This window comes from Mustela erminea, chromosome Y (genome assembly GCF_009829155.1).
Source record: "Mustela erminea isolate mMusErm1 chromosome Y, mMusErm1.Pri, whole genome shotgun sequence".
NCBI classification, from domain to species: Eukaryota; Metazoa; Chordata; class Mammalia; order Carnivora; family Mustelidae; genus Mustela; species Mustela erminea.
In genome coordinates, this window is record NC_045636.1 from 1,642,615 (window position 1) to 1,663,215 (window position 20,601).

At 42.6% G+C, this 20,601-nt stretch overlaps 1 pseudogene; it reads left to right on the plus strand.

The window, feature by feature from the left end:
- The first annotated feature begins 19,050 nt into the window (after window positions 1-19,050).
- On the plus strand, window positions 19,051-19,975 carry LOC116583917 (annotated as a pseudogene).
- Window positions 19,976-20,601: the final 626 nt, after the last annotated feature.

The following is a 20,601-nucleotide window of genomic DNA, read 5'->3' on the forward strand; positions in this document are numbered from 1 at the left end:
TGTTATATGTAGAGTTTTTACTCCCATTTTGTGGACATGATAATTTCTTCTTATTTTTCCTAGGCATCAGTTGATTCTTCCATCTTTGCATTGGATCTAGGTCTCTGTCTTCTTCTCTGTATTTGAAAAGCCCATTATGTTTTCTAGACTGAGGTTAATTTCTTTAGGAAGAAGAGTCAAAGATTACCCAAGGGGCTGGCCTTTGGGAGAGTCTCAGGTGTGTGTGTGGCACTCATGCCCTCTGCTGTGCGTTGTGGCTGTCCCCTGTCCTTGAGGCCAATCATCTGCAGAGGCTCTTCTTGCCTGCCGTTTGGTAATTTGAGGTCTGGGCTGAATATGCTGAGGTTTACTTCATGGGCTCAGGGTGTGCCTGTGAAAGAGAAGTTCAACCAACTCAATAGCATGAAGGCCTACAGAATATTGTGGTCAGGAAAGAGCATGTGGGCTTGCTTATTGATGTCCTCTTCAGGAGAAACACAGTGTTCTCTCAAATCGATATCTGTCAAGCCTGCTGTCAGTAATCGCCAGACCTCATGACCCTTTGTTGGAAGGAACTCATGCCATTCAGACCCTCTGCTGCTCCCAGCCAGTGGCATTAGGAAACATATTCCTTGTGGGTGTGCTCTTCTCTCCTGTGCCTTTTTCTTTTGCATTGGTTCACTGCCCTCTGACACAGCAACCGCCCAAGTCTCTCCAGAGCCATGTCTCCAAACTTCTCCCATAGTCTCTGCGACTTTTTTTCTCTTTTGCTAAGGAGTTTATTTTGTAGGCTTCAGGTCAATTTCCACCCTCTTACAGTTGAAGTGCTCATCTTCCAGTCTTGTTCATAGCTGAAGACAAGCCTGGACTTCTCAGACACTACTACCATTTCACTGTCCTCCAAAGGCACGACAGATTCTTACTGAGGCATGAGCAAGAATGAATTCTTGCCACTTGACTCATGTGGCAAGTGTTGTGGAGTGCATTGGTCTTGTCACATCTATCAGTCTCAGAAAGAAAAATAATGGATGATTTGACTCTCTAATGATAGTCAAAATGCATACGAAAAAGCAAGGGAAAAAGTAAAAAAAAATATCTAACTGGAAGACAAAATGTGCTTTAAGGCAGGTTTGTGAGAATAATTGTTTATCAAAGAGGACAAAAGATGACATTCTTTGTAGGAAGTTTTGTGAAAGTAATGGAATGTGAGTTTTCTAGGCATGCCAAATTGAATTGCTATCCATAAAAGGCTGGCATCCTTTCTCTAGAAATTTAATTATAAGTGTTATGTGAAACACACACAGACCACACACACACACACACACACACACACACACACACACGACACTCAAAAGATTGTGAGGAAGTGAGGAATCGACAAGGAAGCAAACCCCAAAGAAAATACCATAAAGGGGAAAGGCACAGAGAATCCAAGTCAGAAACCAACCAAAATGAGAAAGTTAACTTCTTACCTATCAATAATTCCTTCCTGTATTCAGGACTAAATTCTCCCGTCACTGAAAACAGATTGCTGTACTGGAAGAAACTAAAAAAAAAAAAAAAAAAGGCAAAAGAGGTCCACAAGAAATCAACAAATACTAAACAAGCTCGACCTTCTGTTGCTTATAGGAGATTTCCTTCGACTATAAAGATACACATAACTTGAAAGTGAAGGAATTGTGAAGACATAGGTTATGCAATTGGCAAGGACAAAAGAGCCAAAGTGATGGTGCCTATGGCAGACAGAGATATTTTATGTCTTTGAGAGACAAAAGATTACCGGATGGTGATTTGTCTTGATGGAGCATCAAAACATCAGAAACTTGGAAGAATTGCCAACATATACACCACCAACATGGGTGTATCTAAATGTTGGAAGAATATGAACAGAAAGGAAGTTACATGGGGACCTCAATCCAATATTGTTGGGGACTACGATATCCACTTTCAGCACAGGACAGATCATTCAGATGGAAAGGTGGTAAGGAATAATAGACGTCGCCATGGGCTCTCTGGACCACCTGAGCTTTGGGGATACATGTATAAGATTGTGTTTCTGAGGACAGTAAGAGAAGTTCTTCCCAAGGGCAGACCTCAAATTTGTCTATCAGAGATCATATGCTGGAATCCAAATCCTGTCGTAATTAATGGAAGAGAAGTCAAAACCTATCCCGTGCACTTATGATCACGAAGGTATGAAAACAGGAAGATAGCACTTTCAAATTGGAAATACAGCCAGACACGAAAAGTTGGTAAACACAACACACTCACGAACTAGCAATGAAGGCAAGAAAGAAAGGCCAAAGGAAACGCACAAAGAGCCATGAACAAAGGAATGTCAAGACACTTAGGGGATGATGCCAAAACATTTTATGGGGAAACCATATAGGGTGAAATGCATGCATTTCCAACATTTAAGAACACCGAAAAAAGAAAGCCCCCTAACTGGACGACTGAAGGAACAAGATGAAGAATAACCGAACTCCAAAGTTAACAGATACATTGAAAACATACATGGGATTATCTAAATGAAGGAAATACAAACAAACCAATAGGAGAAAAAATCAGGAGATTTCACACTTCAGTTTTGAAAACATGAACAAGCCGCACAAGCCATTACTGGCATAAAACAGGGAGCCAAGCACACAGCTGAAAGTGTGAAATCACATGAGAACAGATAGAAAGGAAAAAAAAAAATAACCTAAAAGACACGTCTACACAATTATGCTGGCAAATACAAGAACTGAGAGGAAAGGATAAATTCCCAGACACATATCAACTCCTAAGATTAGGTCATGAAACTTCCAAATATGAGCTCTCTAGTAGTGACAAAAACGTTTGAAGCAGTAATCAAACACCTGCCAACATAAAAAAGGCCAGGTCCAAAACATTTTCCTTGGCAACACTTATAGACATGTAGTGAAGGCAATGTCATTTCTTCTCACCAATTCCACAAATGGAGGAGGCGGGTAGACTCTAATTTACAAGTATAAAGACCCAATTAGGATAAGGACATTTTAGGAAACAAATTCCATGCCATTTCAATAATTAAAGATAATAAAAATATAATTCTTTCCTTTTCTCTCTGTGTCTTCATCTGGCTTTGAAAGCAGCAGATTGTTTTTCTTTAAAATTTTTTTTTGTTCTGTTGAGGAAGCCAGCCTATCATCTATCATCCATTTTTGACAGAGTATTCATGGATGCTTTATTTCCATATACGACATAGAGCTCCTCCTAATATATGCCACAACTCCTTAAACCCATTAGCCGGATTCCTCCTTCTTTGCATATCTCTCCTTATTGTAACCCTCAACTTGGTTCTCAGAGTCCTGCATCACTCCTGGTTTGTCACCTTCTCTGACTTCTTCCATTCCAGTTTACCCTTCCGTTATTCAGGGCCATGGTATTCCTCCTGGGGCACATATGAGGGAAGACATATGATCTTTCCCTTTTTCTGATTGCCTTTTTCATTTTGCATCATCCAGTCCTGTGGCATTCATGTCCATGCAAGTACCAGGGGTTCATCCTCCCTTATGCCTGAGGAATACTCTGTTAACAAGATGAATCATACCTTCTTTATGCACTAGTCTTTGAAAGGGCATTGTGGCTTAATCCACAATTCTGTGCAAGGGTAAGGCCCTTCCACCCAATCTTGGCGCTTCTGAACAGGAAAAGGGCCACCCAAGGAAAGCTCAAAGGGAAGACCCGAAACCGTGGAAAACACATATCTGTAGTCTTCTACAGCAAGGGCATGAGTACCCCGAGTGTCTCCAGAAATTGTGCCAAAAAGGCCTCCCAATCTTCAAAACTGACCATGCACCAAAGGCAGAATCTACAACCTAGACCCTTAGGTCCAGGACAGACTCATGTACTTGGAGTCCACAGGAGCAAGCATTGAGCATGTTGGAAGAGACCCATAGCCCAAGTGAAGCCATAAGAAAGACTTTCATGCCCGTTTCAGGATGACATCTTGTTTCTCCAAAATGATGCATTGAAGAGGATTTGAATGTGGAAGAACCTTGAGCATTCCCACAGTGTGGAGCAGCTAACCTCTGGGGTACTGCATGGAGATATGGCAGCACAAGCCTGCCTTAACCCTCTCATGACCATCGCCCAAATGGCTTCTTGCAATAAGCAAACAGTGCCTCTTGCGGAAGATGGGCATGTTCTAATGGAGCCAGGAGAGGATGAACAATGTGTCAACAAAAGGCCATTACAGCGGGACAGACAACAGATTCTACAGGTTGGTGAGGAGATCCAGGAAGACAAAGAACAGGAGAAGGAACAAGGGAGCTCAGAGGGAAGGTTTGGTATTTTAGGATGGTGGGGGGTGCTTTGTACCTGGCTACATTCTCTAAGGACCTAGGTCCAAATTAAATAAAAATTTCTTTGGCACCTGTCAATCCTTGTACACTGTTTTTTTGTTTGTTTGTTTGTTTGTTTGTTCGTTTGTTTTTTGTCAAACAATGCACATGCATGTATTTGACAAAGAGACAGAGAGATCACAATCAGGGTGTGGAGCTGGAGCAGGAGAAGCTGACTTGCTACTGAGCAGGGAACTTGAGACCAGAGTCGATGTCATGACCCTGGGATCATGAGTTGAGCTTAAGGCCGTCTCTGAACTGATGGACTCACCTGGGTCCCCTTCGTTCTCTTCTGAATACCCCCTAGTTCTACACAAGAACTGTTGCTCTGTCATTGTTCAGAAATGTAGTGGATATATATTTTGACTTTGGCTGGTGTTTCTTGCTCTATTCAACCTGCTTTGAGAGCTGGTAGCTCTCTTGAAGTCGGTGGCTTGGCTATGGAGAAACTACTCTCCCACGCATATTTGGGTTAAGAGAATTCCTCCATTGCTAGCTTATGCTGTGTCGTTTGGTGCTGTTCCTGTGGAGAGAGATGGGAGTCCTCTGTGCCTCTGAATCTGGATCTCTACTTCTGCTCCCAGATGAGGGACATTTTCAGCTCTGACTTCTCAAAGACATGTCCAGCCTTCTTTTTTCTCTCACTCTTACTTCTCCTATAATAGGCACCTGTTCCATTGAGTTGATGACATTCCTAAGCTCATTGTCATGCTCTATCATTCTTCCTTCTCTCTTTGGATTTGCTTCCTTATTTTATAGTTTTTTTCTTCCAGGTCACTGATTGGATCCACTGTGCCTGCCAGCTTCCTGGATGTAGCCTCCAGTCTGTTACCAATCTTTTCATCAGGAACTCTTTATATAATTTTATTTATTTTTATCAGTTTTATCTCTGTGGTTCGAGACTCCTTGATATCTTCTGTGTTTTCTGATGTACAGGGAGTATCCTGGCCACTCCTTTCAATCCTCTATCAGGCGTGTTATATGTAGAGTTTTTACTCCCATTTTGTGGACATGATAATTTCCTCTTATTTTTCCTAGGCATCAGTTGATTCTTCCATCTTTGCATTGGATCTAGGTCTCTGTCTTCTTCTCTGTATTTGAAAAGCCCATTCTGTTTTCTAGACTGAGGTTAATTTCTTTAGGAAGAAGAGTCAAAGATTACCCAAGGGGCTGGCCTTTGGGAGAGTCTCGGGTGTGTGTGTGGCACTCATGCCCTCTGCTGTGTGTTGTGGCTGTCCCCTGTCCTTGAGGCCAATCATCTGCAGAGGCTCTTCTTGCCTGCCGTTTGGTAATTTGAGGTCTGGGCTGAATATGCTGAGGTTTACTTCATGGGCTCAGGGTGTGCCTGTGAAAGAGAAGTTCAACCAACTCAATAGCATGAAGGCCTACAGAATATTGTGGTCAGGAAAGAGCATGTGGGCTTGCTTATTGATGTCCTCTTCAGGAGAAACACAGTGTTCTCTCAAATCGATATCTGTCAAGCCTGCTGTCAGTAATCGCCAGACCTCATGACCCTTTGTTGGAAGGAACTCATGCCATTCAGACCCTCTGCTGCTCCCAGCCAGTGGCATTAGGAAACATATTCCTTGTGGGTGTGCTCTTCTCTCCTGTGCCTTTGTCTTTTGCATTGGTTCACTGCCCTCTGACACAGCAACCGCCCAAGTCTCTCCAGAGCCATGTCTCCAATCTTCTCCCATAGTCTCTGTGACTTCTTTTCTCTTTTGCTGTGGAGTTTACTTTGTAGGCTTCAGGTCAATTTCTGCCAAGTTGCAGTTGATGTGCTAATCTTCACGTTTTGTTCATGGCTGAATTTAAGCCTGGAGTTCTCAGACACTACTACCGTCAGTAAGAATAAATTCTTGACATTTGCCTTATTTGTCAGTATGGTGGAGAGCATTGTGCTATGTCATATCTGACAGTCTCAGAAAGACAAAGAACATACGATTTCACTCTCATGGTAGTCAAGAGACTTAGAAAAAGCAAGGGGAAAAGAGACAAACCACAAGACTCTAACTAGGCACACAAAATTTGGTGTTTGTTTGAAGGAAGGTTTGTGAGAATACATGTTTATATAAGAGGAAAAAATGTGACATTCTTTGTAGGAAATGTGGCTGAAAGTGATGGAATGTGAGATTTCAAGGCATGTCAAATGGAATTGCTATCCATAAAAGACTAACTTCCTATCTCTTGAAATTTAATTATAAGTATTATGTGAACACACACAGACAGCACACATACACACACACCCACACGCACACACACACACACACACACACAAAGGAGAAACAGAAAAGATGGGGAAGAAGTGAAGAATCACACTAAAGGAAGCAAACCCCCCAAAAAATACCATAAAGGGGAAAGGAACAGAGAATCCAAGTCCGAAACCAATCAAAATATAAAGTTAACCTGCTACCTATCAATAATTAGTTCAAGTGTTCAGGCTAAATTCTCCAGTCAGTACAAACAGATTGTTGGACTGGATGAAATTTTTTTAAAAAAGTAAAAAAAAAAAAAAAGGCTTTAATGGCCCGCAGGGAAACAACAAAAACTTAACAAGCTCGACCTTATGTTGCAAATAGAGATTTTCTTCGACTCTAATGATACATATAGCTTGAAAGTGAAGGAATTGGGAAAATATAGGTTTTTCAGTTGGCAAGGAGAAGATAGCCAAAGAGATGGTTTCTATGGCAGATAGTGAGGTTTATGCCTTTGAGAGATAAAAGATTACTGGAAGGTGTTTTGTCTTAATGGAGCATCAAAAGATCAGAAACGTGGAAGGATTGCTGAAATATACACCACCAACATGAGTGTATCTAAATGTTGGAAGTATATTAATAGAAAGGAAAGGAGATGGAGACCTCAATCCAAAATGGTTGGGGACTATGATATCCACTTTCAGCACAGGGCAGATCATCTGGAGGGAAAGGTAGTAAGGAATAACAGACGTCATCATGTGCTGTAATCAAACACCTGCCAACACACAGAAGGCCAGATCCAAATCATTTTCCTGGTCAATACTTCTACACATTTAATGAAGGCAATGTCGATTCTTCTCATTGATTCCAGAAATGGAGGAGGCCGGTAGATTCTACTTTTCAAGTATAAAGACCCAATTCAGATAAGGACTTTATAGAGAACAAATTCCATGCCTTTTTCATAAGTAAAGATAATAAAAATACATATTTTTTCTTTTCTCCCTATGCCTTCATCTGCTTTTGAAAGGGCCAGATTGTTTTTCTTTTTTATTTTTTTGTTCAGTTGAGGAAGCCATCCTATCATCCATCATATGTTTATGACAGAGAATTCACTGAAGCTTTAGTTCCAATAACGGTCTAGTGATCATCCTAACATATGCCACAACTCCTCAACACCCATTAGTCAGTTCCCTCATTCCCTGCATGTTTCTCTTTTCTTTAACCCTCAGCTTGGTGCTCAGAGTCCTGAGCCACTTCTGGTTTGTCTCCTTCTCTTCACCCCCTTCAGTTTTCCTGTCCTTCTACTAAGGGCCATGGTGTTCCTCCTGGGGCACATAGGAAGGAAGCCATAAGAAATTCCCCTTTGTCTTCTTGCCTTTTTTCATGTGAAATTCATGTCAGTGCAAGTACCAGGGGTTTATCCTCTATGATGGCTGAGAGATACTCTGTTGCCAATACAAATCACACCTTCTTTATCCACTAGTTTTTGCAAGGACATTGTAGCTAAATCCACAGATCTGCTCGATTGGGCATTGCAGGTCATCAGTCTAGGCCATTCCATTTCCTCTGATTCAAGAGAATTAATCAAAATGGCTATATCTATTACCACAGCAGGTAACATTAACTAATAATGACAAGGAGTGCTGGCCAGGGTTCTTCCTTCAGCTTTAGCTTTCATGCAGAATATCACGCTCCTTGAAGCTTTGCAAAGGTGTTTAAGGTAAAAGCAGGTAGACAGAGCCATAATCCTTTAAGACTAGTGATTTTGAACAGTAGGAGATGAAAACACAGATAGCACAATACATCCATGCCCTAACATTTTTCCTTAAAAAGGGACTCTCCATCCCTTAGTCATCCCTGACCCACAGGAAAAAGCAGCTGAGAAAGGACTCTCTCACCCACAGCATGACAAACCTCACAAAGAGATGATTATACCCAAGAGAGCTCATTGTTTCTTGAGATCTCTAGAAATTGCTGTGAAAATAGGAAAACCTTGCCATCTCTGTAGAAATATTGGCTTAAAGGATTGTATACCAAATGTCTTTTTCTTTTCTCGTTGTCTAGGAAGGGAAAGTGGGACATTAACACACGAGACAACCTGAATTCTTGATCTGTCTCATGGGGTCTTTTTCTGTCCTTTCTGGTGCATCTTACCTAAAGCCATAGACACAAAGGCCATGGAAGCGGGAATGCTGATTTAGTGAAACCAGATTTTGTGATGTCACAATGTTGTGAGATCCAGGCAAACACTCCTCTTGAAACCACGCCTGATCTGCATTTGGCTGTAGTAGTCATGGGTGGGCCAAGAGGATCCAAAGCCCTCCCAAACAGATGGAGCTGCCTGGGTCTCTCACCAAGGCAGTTTGCAAGGCGAGTTCGTGTTACTTTCTCCAAGGCCAAATTCATAGTCTATTTTCGTGACAGTCAGCACCAGAGAAAGGCAAGAATCCACGAAAGGCCAAGAAAGAATCAGGTCTCAAACAAATACTCAAAGGAGGAACTCCTTGTTCCTCACATGTGTATGGTCCTCCCACCCAATCAGGGTGCTTCTGACTAGGGAAAGGCCTCCCAAGGAAAGCTCAAAGGGAACACCCGCAACCATGACAAAGACATGTCTGGAGTCCTCAAAAGCAAGGACACGAGTACCTTGAACGTCTCCAGAAATCAGCCAAAACGGCCTCCCAATCTCCAAAATTGATCAAGAACCAAACGCAGACTCTACACCCTAGAATCTTAGGTCCAGGACAGACTCATGTACTTGGAGTCCACAGGAGCAAGCACGGAGCATGCATGGAAGAGATCTATAGCCCAAGTGAAGCCATCTGGAAGACTTTCATGTCCATTTCAGGATGACAGCATGTATGTCCAAAAGGACGCATTGAAGAGGATTCAAATGTGGAAGAACTTTGAGCATGCTCACAGGGTGGTGCCACTACCCTCTAGGGAACTGCATGGAGATATGACAACACAAGCCTGTCTTAACCCTCTCATGACCATCCCCCAAATGGTTTCATGCGATAAGTAAACAGTGCCTCTTTCTGAAGATGGGCATGTTCTAATGGAGCCAGGAGAGGATGCACAATGTGACAACAAAGGACCATTACAGCGGGACAGACTGCGGATACTACAGGTTAGTGAGAAGGTACAGGAAGACAAAGAATAGGAGAATGAACAATGGATCTCAGAGCAAACGTCTGGCAATTTAGCATGGTGAGCGGTGCTGCATTCAATAGGGATATAGGTCCAAATTAAATAAATCATCCTCAGGCCCCAGTAAATCATTGTAAACTGCTTTTGTTTTTGTTTTTGCTTTTTTAGTCAACCTATACACATTGCACGTACTTGAGAGAGAGACAGAAAGATCACACTCAGAGGGTGGAGCTGCAGAGGGGATACTGACTTGCCCCTAAGCACGGAACCTGAGACAAGAGTCGATGCCATTGCCTTTGATCATGAGTTGAGTTGAAGTCTGCCTCTGAACTTGTGGACACACCCGAGGAACAATTCTTTGTCTTCTTAATACCTTAGAGTTCTATACAAGAACCACTGCTTTGTCATTGTTCAGAAAGGCAGGGGATACGGATTTTGGCTTGGGCTGGTGTTGCTTACTTTATCCGACCTGCTTCAAGAGCTGGTTTAGCTTTTTGTCTTGAAGTAAGTGACTTGGATATGAACACACTACACTCCCACGCATATTTGGGTAAAGAGAATTCCTCTCTTGCTAGCTTTTTCAGGTGGAATGACACCATGTCTTGTGGTGCTCAGGTGGAATGACACTATGTTGATGGTGTTGGGAGTTCTCTGTGCCTCTGAATCTGGATATCTGTTTCAGTTCAAATATGAGGGACATTTTCAGCTCTGATTCTCAAAGAAATACATGGCCTTCTTTATACTCTCGCATCTAGGTCTCCTAGAATAGGCATTTCTTTCAATTCCTTGGAGTCGATGACTTCCCTAAATTCATTGTCATGTTCCATCATTCCTCCTTCTCTCTTTAGCTTTGCTTCCTTATTTTCCAGTATTTGTCTTCCAGGTCACTAATTTGATTGTCTGCTTCTGCCAGCTTCCTCGACATTGCATCCAGTCTGCTACAAATCTTTTCATCAGGGACCTTATATTTTATTTTCTTATTTATCGCTTTTAACTGTGTGGTTGGAGACTCCCTGATGTGTTCTGTGTTTTTCTGATATACAGTGAGTATCCTAACTGCTGCTTTAAATCCACCATCGGGCATGTTACATTTAGAGTTTTCACTCTGATTGCTGGGCCTTCATCATTTCTTATTCTTTTTCCTCGACCTCAACTGATTCTTCCATCTTTGCATTGGATCTAGGTATCTATCTTATACTCTCTATTTGCAAAGCCCATTCTGTTGTCTTCCCTGAGGGTAGTATCTTTAAGAAGAAGAGATCATAGAGTCTCTGGTGTGTGTGTGACATGCATGCCCTCTGCTGGTGTGTTTTGGCTGTCCCATGACCTTAAGGCAATCATCTGCAGAGGATCCCCTTGCCTGCCATAGGTGTGTTTGTTTTTTTCGGCTGATTATGGTGAGGTTTAAATTGGTGTCCTCTGGTTTGCCTGTGAAAGGAGATGTTCAACCAACTCAGCAGCACAAAGGCCTGCATAATGCTCTGGTCAGGAGACAGCATGTGGCCAGGGCTTTCTTCTAGTTCTGTATGGGAGAGTCTGTTCTCCTGGGACTAAGCAACTTGGACTGAGGAAGGTTGTACCCCAAGTGTTTCACGGTTGGGATTTCATGTTTGCAGGTTAGGAAGGTAATGTCTTCACCGTCCTGTTTTTGGCCAGTAGCTGGTCTTTATGCTGCTGGTGTGAGAGCCCAAAATTTCTTGTGCCCCCATAAAGTCATCTCCACGAACACTGCCTCTCACGGATGCACTGCCAGATCACTAAATCTACCCAATGTGTTTCCTGGTTCTGTCTCTGATCATGGTTTCCAGGCTTTCTGCACCTGGTTACCTGTTGGTGTCCTCTGCAGCAGAAACACAGTGTACTCTCAAATCAATGTCTGCCAAGCCTACTGATCTGAAATCTCCAGGCCTCAAGACCCTCTTTTGGCAAGAACTTGTGCCATTCAGACCCTCTGCTGGCCACAGCCAATGGCATTGTGAAACATGCTCCTTGTGGGTTTCCAGTGTGCCCTGCTCTCCTGTGTCTTTGTCTTTTGCATTGGAATACTCCCCTCGGACGTAACAACTGCCCAAGTCTCCCCTGAGTCAAGTCCCAATTTGTTCCCATACTCTCAGCAAATTATTTTCTCTTTTGCTGTGGAGTTTGATTTGTAGACTTCAGGTCAACTTCTGCCAAGTTGCAGTTGATGTGATAATCTTCCAGTTGTGTTCAAGGCTGAAGACAAGCCTCGAGTTCTCAGACACTAATACCATATCACAGTTCTCAAATGCACCACAGATTCTTATAGCAGCATAAGTAAGAAAGAATTCTTGACACTTGCCTCATGTGGTAGATTTGTGGAGAGCATAGGGCTACGTCACATCTATCAGTCTCAGAAAGACAAATGACATAGGATTTCACTGTCTCATTGTAGTCAACAGACATGGGAAAAAGCAAGGGAAAAAAGACAAACAATACAATTCTAACCAGGCACACAAAATGTGGTGTTTGTTGAAGGCAGGTTTCTGAGAATACATGTTTATCAAATAGGACAAAAGGTGACATTCTTTGTAGGAAATGTGGCTGAATGTGATGGAATGTGAGTTCTCACGGCATGTCAAATTGAATTGCTATCCATAAAAAACCGAATTCCTATCTCTTGAAATTTAATTATAAGTGTTATATGAAACACTCACAGACAACACACACACACACACACAGATAAGACACACAAAAGATCGGGAGGAAGTGAGGAATCGCACTAAATGAAGCAAACCCCAAAATAAATAACATAGAGGGGAAAGATACAGAGAATCCAAGTGAGAAACCAACCAAAATGGACAGTTAACTTCTTACCTAGCAATAATTATTTAATGTACTCAGGACTAAATTCTCCCGTCACTGGAAACAGAATGCTGGCCTGGATGAAATATATATATATATATATATATATATATATATATATATATATATGCCTTCGAGAGACAAAAGATTACTGGGAGCTGCTTTGTCTTGATGTAGCATCAAAACATCAGTAACTTGGAAGAATTGCCAACATATACACCACCCACATGGATGTTTCTAAATGTTGCAAGCATATTAACAAAAAAGAAGGGAGATGGGGTCTTCAATCCAATATTGTTGGGGACTATGATATCCACTTTCAGCACAGGACAACTTATCAGAACGGAAAGTTGGTAAGCAATAACCGACGTCATCTTGGGCTCTCAAGACCACAGGAACTTTGGAGATACATGCATAAGGTTGTGTCTCTGAGGACCTTAAGAGAAGATTTTCCCATGGGCAGACCTAACATTGTCTATCCCAGATCGTGTGCTGGTGTCCAAATTAAGCCGTAATTGATAGAAGAGAATTCACATCATATCTTAGGAAAGTAAAGACACTTATGGGATGATGCCAAAACATATTATGGGGAAACTATATAGGAATAAATGCGTGTATTTCCAAAAATTCAAAACACCAAATAAAATCAATCTAACTGGACGACGTAAGAATCAAGAAGAAGAGCCAAACTCGAACGTTAACAAAAAAGTGAAATAATACATATGATCATCGATATAAAAAAAAAATACAAGCAAACCAATAGGAAAAATCAGGAGAACTCACACGTCAGTTTTGAAGTTATTAACAACCTGAGAAGCAATTACATGGATAAAACAGGGCGACAAGCACACAGCTGAAAGTATGAGACCACATGACAAATTATAGAAAGGAAAAAAAAAATAACCTAAAACACCCGTCTACACAATTATACCAGCAAATCCAAGAATTGTGAGAAAAGGATAAATTCCAAGACACATATCAATTCCCAATATTAGGTCAGGAAACCTAGAAAATCTGAACTCTCTACTAGTGACTAAAGCATTTGGAGCGGTAATGAAACACCTACCAACCCACCAGAAGGTCAAGCCCAAACCACTTTTCTTGGCAACACGTCTAGACATTTAGTGAAGGCAATGTAATTTCTTCTCATAGATTCCATAATGGAGGAGGCAGGTAGACTCTAATTTACAAGTATAAATACCCAATTCAGATAAGGACATTACAGGAAAAAATTCCATGCCATTTCAATAATTAAAGATAATAAAAATATAATTCTGTCCTTTTCACTCTGTGTCTTCATCTGGTTTTGAAAGGGCCAGATTGGTTTTTTTTTTAATTTTCTTTGTTATGTTGAGGAAGCCAACCTATCACCCATCAACTGTTTTGACAGAGTATTCATGGGTGCTTTAGTTCCATATATGACCTAGTGCTCCTCCTAATATATGTGCCAACTTCTCAACACCCAGGAGGCATTTCCCTCATTCTCTGCATGTCTCTCTTTTCTGTAACCCTCAGCTTGGTTCTCAGAGTCCTGAGTCACTCCTGGTTCGTCTCCTTCTCTGACTTCTTCCCCTTCAGTTTTCCCTTCCTTTACTAAGGCCTTGGTATTCCTCCTGGGGCACATATGAGGGAAGCCATATGATATTTCCCTTTGCTTGTCTTTTTCATTTCTCATCACCCAGTCCTGTGGCATCCATGTCAGTGCAAGGAACATGGCTTCATCCTCCTTGATGACTGAGGAATACTCTGTTGTCAATATGGACCACACCTTCTTTATCCACTAGTCTTTGCCAGGGCATTGCGGCCAAATCCACAGTTCTGCTCGAGTGAGCATTGCAGGCCATCAATAGAGGCCATTCCTTTTCCTCCGATTAAAGAGACTTGGTCAACATGTCTATACACGTTACCACAATAAGTACAGTTAACTAATGAAGAAAATGGGTGCTGTCCAGGCCTCTTCCTTAATAATTAGCTCTCATGCAGAATGTCACTCTCCTTGAAGCTTTTGCAAAGGTGTTTAAGGGAAAACTAGGTACAGTGAGCCTTAATCCCTTATGACTAGTGTTTCAAACACTAGGAGATAAGGACACAGACAGCACAATATATCCATGTCCTAATATTTTTCCTTGAAAAGGGACTCTCCGTCCCTTAGTCATCATTGACCCATAGTGGAAAAAAGTTGAGAAAGGACTCTCTCACCCACAGGTTGACAAACCCCAGGGAGAGTTGTTGATACCCAAGAGGCCTCACTGTTTCTTGAGATCTCTAAAAATTGTAGTGGAAATAGGAAAGCCTTGCCATCTCTGGAGAAATGTTGGCCTAGAGGATGGAATTCCGAACATCATTTTCTTTTCTCTTTTTCTAAAAAGGGGAAGAGCGACATTAACACACAAGACAACCTGAGGCCTTGATCAGGCTAGGAGAGCTCTTTTTCTGTAATTCCTTGGGTTTCCTATAAAGCCATAGAACTCAAAAGTCATGAGAGAGGGACTACTGCTTCAGTGTTGCCAGCTTCTGTGATGTCACAAAGCTTTGAGGTCAGAGCAACCACTCCTCATCAACCCATGCCTGATCACTACACTTGTCTGGAGTAGTCATGGGTGCACCAAGAGGATCCCAAGCCTCCCAAACCTATGGAGCTGCCTGGGTCTCTCACCAAGGCAGTTTGTGAAGCGAGTCAGTGTCACCTTCTCCATGGCCGAATTCTTAGTCTTTGGTCATGACAGTCAGCACCAGCACTCTGGACCCTAGGGAAAGGCAAAAACTCACCATTGATCTTAGCCCCAAAAGGCCAAGAAACTATCAGGCCACAAACAAAGCCTCCGGGGAGGAAATCTGCGCCCTTCATATGTTTATGGTCTTCCCACACAATCAGGATGCTTCTGACAATGGAAAGGGCCACCCAAGGGAAGCTCAAAGGGAACACCGGCAACCGTGCCAAAGACATGTCTGGAGTCTTCAACAGCGAAGACACGAGTACCTAGAGCTTCTCCAGGAATCGTGTCAAAATGGACTCACAATCTTCAAAACTAACTATGCACCACAGGCAGACTCTACACCCTAGACCCTTAGGTCCAGGACGGACTCATGTGGTTGCAGTCCACAGGAGTAATCATGGAGCTTGTTGGAAGAGACCCATAGCCCAAGTGAAGCCATCTAAAAGACTTTCATGCCCATTTCAGGATGACAACTTGTATATCCAAAAGGACGCATGGAAGAGGATTCGAATGTCGAAGAACATTGAGCATGTCCACAGGCATTGCACATTCAGCATGCTACCCTCTAGGGAACTGCATGGAGATGTGGCAGCACAAGCCTGCCTTAACCCTCTCATGACCATCCCCCAAATGGTTTCATGCTATAAGCAAACAGTGCCTCTTTTGGAAGATGGGCCTGTACTAAAGGAGTCAGGAGAGGATGAACAATGTGTCAACAGGGGCCATTACAGCGGTTCAGACAGCAGCTGCTACAGGTAGATGAGGAGTCCAGGAAGACGAGGAACTGGAGAATGAACAAGGGAACTCAGAGCGAAGGTCTGGCATTTTAGGATGGTGGGAGGTGCTCTGTACCTGGCAGCATTCCATAGGGACCTAGGTCCATATTAAATAAAACATCCTCTAGCATCAGTAAACCCTTGTACCCTGTTTTTGTTATTGATTTTTGTCTAAAAATATATATGCACGTATTTGACAGAGGGAGCGAGAGATATCTCATTCAAGGGGTGGAGCTGGAGAGGGAGAAGCTGTCTTGCCGCTGATCAGGGAACCTGAGACCATAGTCGATGTTATGACCCTGGGATCATGAGTTGAGCTGAAGACAGCCTCTGAACTAATGGACACACTCTGGGATCTTGTCTTTCTCTTCTTAATACCTCCCAGATATAGAGAAGAACCACTTTTCTATTATTGTCCAGAAATGCAGGGCATACGGATTTTGGCTTGGGTTGGTGTTGCTTGCTCTACCCGACCTGCTTCGAGAGCTGGTCTAGTTTGTCTTCTTGAATTCAGTGACTTGGCTATGAACAAACTAGACTCTCATGCATATTTTTGTAAAGAGAATTCCTCCACTACTCGCTCTTGCAGGGGGGAATGACACTATGTCTTGTGGTGCACTGATTCTGTGGAGGGTGATGGGAGTCCTCTCTGCCTCTGAATCTGGATCTCTGTTTATCCTCCCAGATGAGGGACATTTTCAGCTCTGACTTCTCAAAGACATGTTCATCCCTCTTTTTTTCTCTCATTCCTACTTTTCTCACAATCGGCACCTCTTTCCATTCCTTGGAGTCGATGACTATCCTAGCTCATTGTCATGTTCCATCATTCTTCTTTCTCTCTTTGGATTTGCTTCCTTATTTTCTAGTCTTTTTCTTACAGGTCACTAATTGGATCCTCTGCTTCTGCCAACTTCCTGGACTTTGCATCCAGATTGCTACCAATCTTTTCATCAGGAACTTTTTATTTTATTTTATTTTATTATCAGTTTCATCTCTGTGGTTCGAGACTCTCTGATATCTTCTAGTTTTCTGATTTACATGGAGTATTCTGGCCCCTGCTTTCAACCCTCCATTGGGTGTGTTATATGTAGAGGTTTCACTCCGATTGCCTGGCCATGATCATTTTCTGTCTTTTTCCTCGGCATCAATTGATTATTCCATCTTTGCCTGGGATCTAGATCTCTGGCTTCTTCTCTGTATATGAAAATCCCATTCTGTTTTCTAGACTGAGGGTGATTTCTTTAGGAAGAAGATATCATGGAGTTCCCAAGGGCTGGCCCTTGAGGGAGTCCCCTGTGTGTGTGTGTGGCATGCATGCCCTCTGCTGTTGTGTTGTGGCTTTCCCCTGTCCTTGAGGCCCGTCCTCTGCCTAGGATCTCCTTGTCTGCCATTTTGTGTTTGGGTTCTGGCCTGAAAATGCTGATGTTTAGCTTGGTGGTCTCTGGTGTGCTTATGGAAAGAGATGTTCAAGCTACTCAACAGAACGAAGGCTTCAGAATGCTGTGGTCAGGAGAGAGCATGTGGGCAGGGCTTTCTTATAGTCCCCTATGGGAGAATCTGTTTTTCTGGGACTAAGAAACTTGGACTGAGGAAGACAGTCCCCCAAGTGTTTCATGGTTGGGATTTCGTGTTTGCAGTTTAGACAGCTAAACTGCTGTTTAGCTCACCATCCTGTCTTTGGCCAGTATCTCAGTCTTGATGCTGCTGGTGGGAAAACCCAAAATTTCTTGTACCCCATTGAGTCATCTCCACGAAAACTGCCTCTCACAGATGCACTGACAGAACCAACCCATATTCTCACTGTATCTCTTGGTATTGTCTCTGATCATGGTTTCCAGGCTGTCTGCACCTGGTTGCTTTTTGGTGTTCTCTCCAGGAGAAACACAGTGTTCTCTCAAATCAATGTCTGCCAAGCCTGCTAATCTGAAATCTCCTAGCCTCATGACCCTTTGATGGCAAGAACTTGTGCCATTCAGACCCTCTGCTGGTCACAGCCAATACCATTGGGAAACATGCTCCTTGTGGTTTCTCAGTGTGCTCCACTCTCCTGTGCCTTTGTCTTTTGCATTGGCTCACTGTCCTCTGAACCACCGACAGCCCACTTCTCCCCAGAGCCATGTATCCAATCTTCTCCCATAGTCTCTGTGACTTCTTTTCTCTTTTGCTTTGGAGTTTGATTTTTCGGCTTCAGGTCTATTTCCACCATGTTGCAGTTGATGTGGTAATCTTCCAGTTGTGTTCATGGCTGAATACAAGCCTGGAGTTCTCAGATACTAATACCATCTCACTGTCCTCCAAAGGTACCACAGATTTTTACTGAGGCATAGGCAAGAAAGAATTCTTGCCACTTGCCTCTTGTGACAGTGTTGTGGAGAATATTGGGCTATGTCACATGTGTTAGTCTCAGAATGACAAATAACATACAATTTCACTCTCTCATGGTAGTCAAAAGACATGGGAAAAAGCAAGGGAAAAAGGGACAAACCACACAATTCTACCCAGACACACAAAATTTGGTGTTTGTTTGAAGGCATGTTTTTGAGAATACGTGTTTATAAAAGGGGACCAAAGGTGACATTCTTTGTAGGAAATGGAGCTGAAAGTGATGGAATGTGAGTTTTCAAGCCATGTCAATTGAACTGCTATCCAGAAAGGACTGACTTCTTATCTCTTGAAATTTAATTATAAGTGTTTTATTAACACAGACAGACAACATACACACAAACACACAAACGCACACACGAAGGAGACACACAAAAGATGGGGAAGAAGTGAGGAATGGCACTAAAGGAAGCAACCCCCGCCCCCCCCCAAAAAAATAACATAAAGGGGAAAGGCACAGAAATCCAAATCAGAAACCAACCAAAATGGAAAGTTAACCTCCTACCTATCAATAATTAGTTCAAGTATTTAGGATAAATTCTTGCATCAGTACAAACAGATTGTTGGACTGGATGAAAATTTTAAAAAAATAGGCTTTCTCTAAGACTGTCAGATAAAGTGGCGGGCCAGGATGGCTGGCAGGTACACACGGCCCAGGCCGGACATGGCGGCGCTCTATGCCTGCACCAAGTGCCACCAGCGCTTCCTCTTCAAGGTGCTGTCTCAGGGGCAGCAGCTGTGCAAGAAATGTCAGATTGCACACCCTGTTGTGAAGTGCACCTACTGTAGAACTGAGTACCAGCAGGAGAGTAAAACCAATACAATATGCAAGAAATGTGCTCAGAATGTGCAGTTATATGGAACGCCCAAACCTTGTCAGTACTGCAACATAATTGCAGTGTTTATTGGCAACAAATGCCAGCTCTGCACGAATTCAGAGAAGAAATATGGACAATATTCGTGTGAACAGTGTAAGCAGCAGTGCGCATTTGGCAGGAAAGATCACAGAAAGAAGTTAGATGGGAAATTGCTGTGCTGGCTTTGTACACTTTTGTACAAACGAGTCCTCCAGAAGACCAAAGAGCAGAGGAAACATCTGAGCAGCTCTTCCCGTGCCAGACATCAGGAGAAGGAACAGTATAGTTGACTGAGTGGGGGCAGCCATTATAACAGCCAGAAAACACTTTCTACATCTTCAATTCAAAATGAAATCCCAAAGAAAAAAATCCATGTTTGAGTCAATCACAACCAATGAAGACAGCTTTTCCCCAGACCTGTCTCTGGACTCACCAGGCACTGACCACTTTGTCATCATTGCCCAACTGAAGGAAGAAGTGGCCACTCTGAAGAAGATGCTGCATCAAAAGGATCAAATGATTTTAGATAAAGAGAAGAAGATCACAGATTTGAAGGCTGATTTCCAATACCAAGAATCTCAGATGAGAGCCAAAATGAACCAGATGGAGAAAACCCACAAAGAAGTCACAGAGCAATTGCAGGCCAAAAACCCAGAGCTCCTGAAGCAGGCAGCTGCCTTGTCCAAGAGCAAGAAGTCTGAGAAGTCAGGTGCTATAACCTCTCCATGAGAGACCATAAGGAGCCTCCCAGCCAACAGCAGCGGGATTCCTGGGTTAGGCTTGGTGACCGTGCTGTTCTCTGGGAAATGCAAGCTTTCTTAAGAAATCTCTATTTTATTACAGTTGCCCTTCTTAGTGGGATTGCAGTGAGCTGAATGGAAACATCTGGTTAGTGCTGTGTCATGACTGCATGCTTGGATGTTTGGGGTTCCAAGCTCTCTGTCTCATGCTCTCACTCTTCTTCCCCCAAACCCCCAACCCCCAGTCCTACTCTCTGTCTGTCTCTACCTTTTGGTACTATTCTTTGTGTGTGTGTGGTGGTCACTGCTCAGTGTTACGTGCAGATTTTTTTTTTTTTTTGTCCATCATTGCATCCTGCCATACCCATGAGCAAATAGTTTGGCATTAATAACATATCACTGCCACCCTCTGAACTTTCAAAACTGCCACATTAAGACTTGGTAAATGGAAGAGTCTTTCTCTCTTCAATAAACCTTTTGCTTCAAGGTATATTCTTGTGTTTTTTTCCAGGTATATTACATATGAACTTTGTACTATGTACAGCCAGAGTTTTATTTATTTTTTTTAAAGAAACTTTTTCTTGATAAAGGAATAATGGTAGTCTAGCTTGTTTTTCT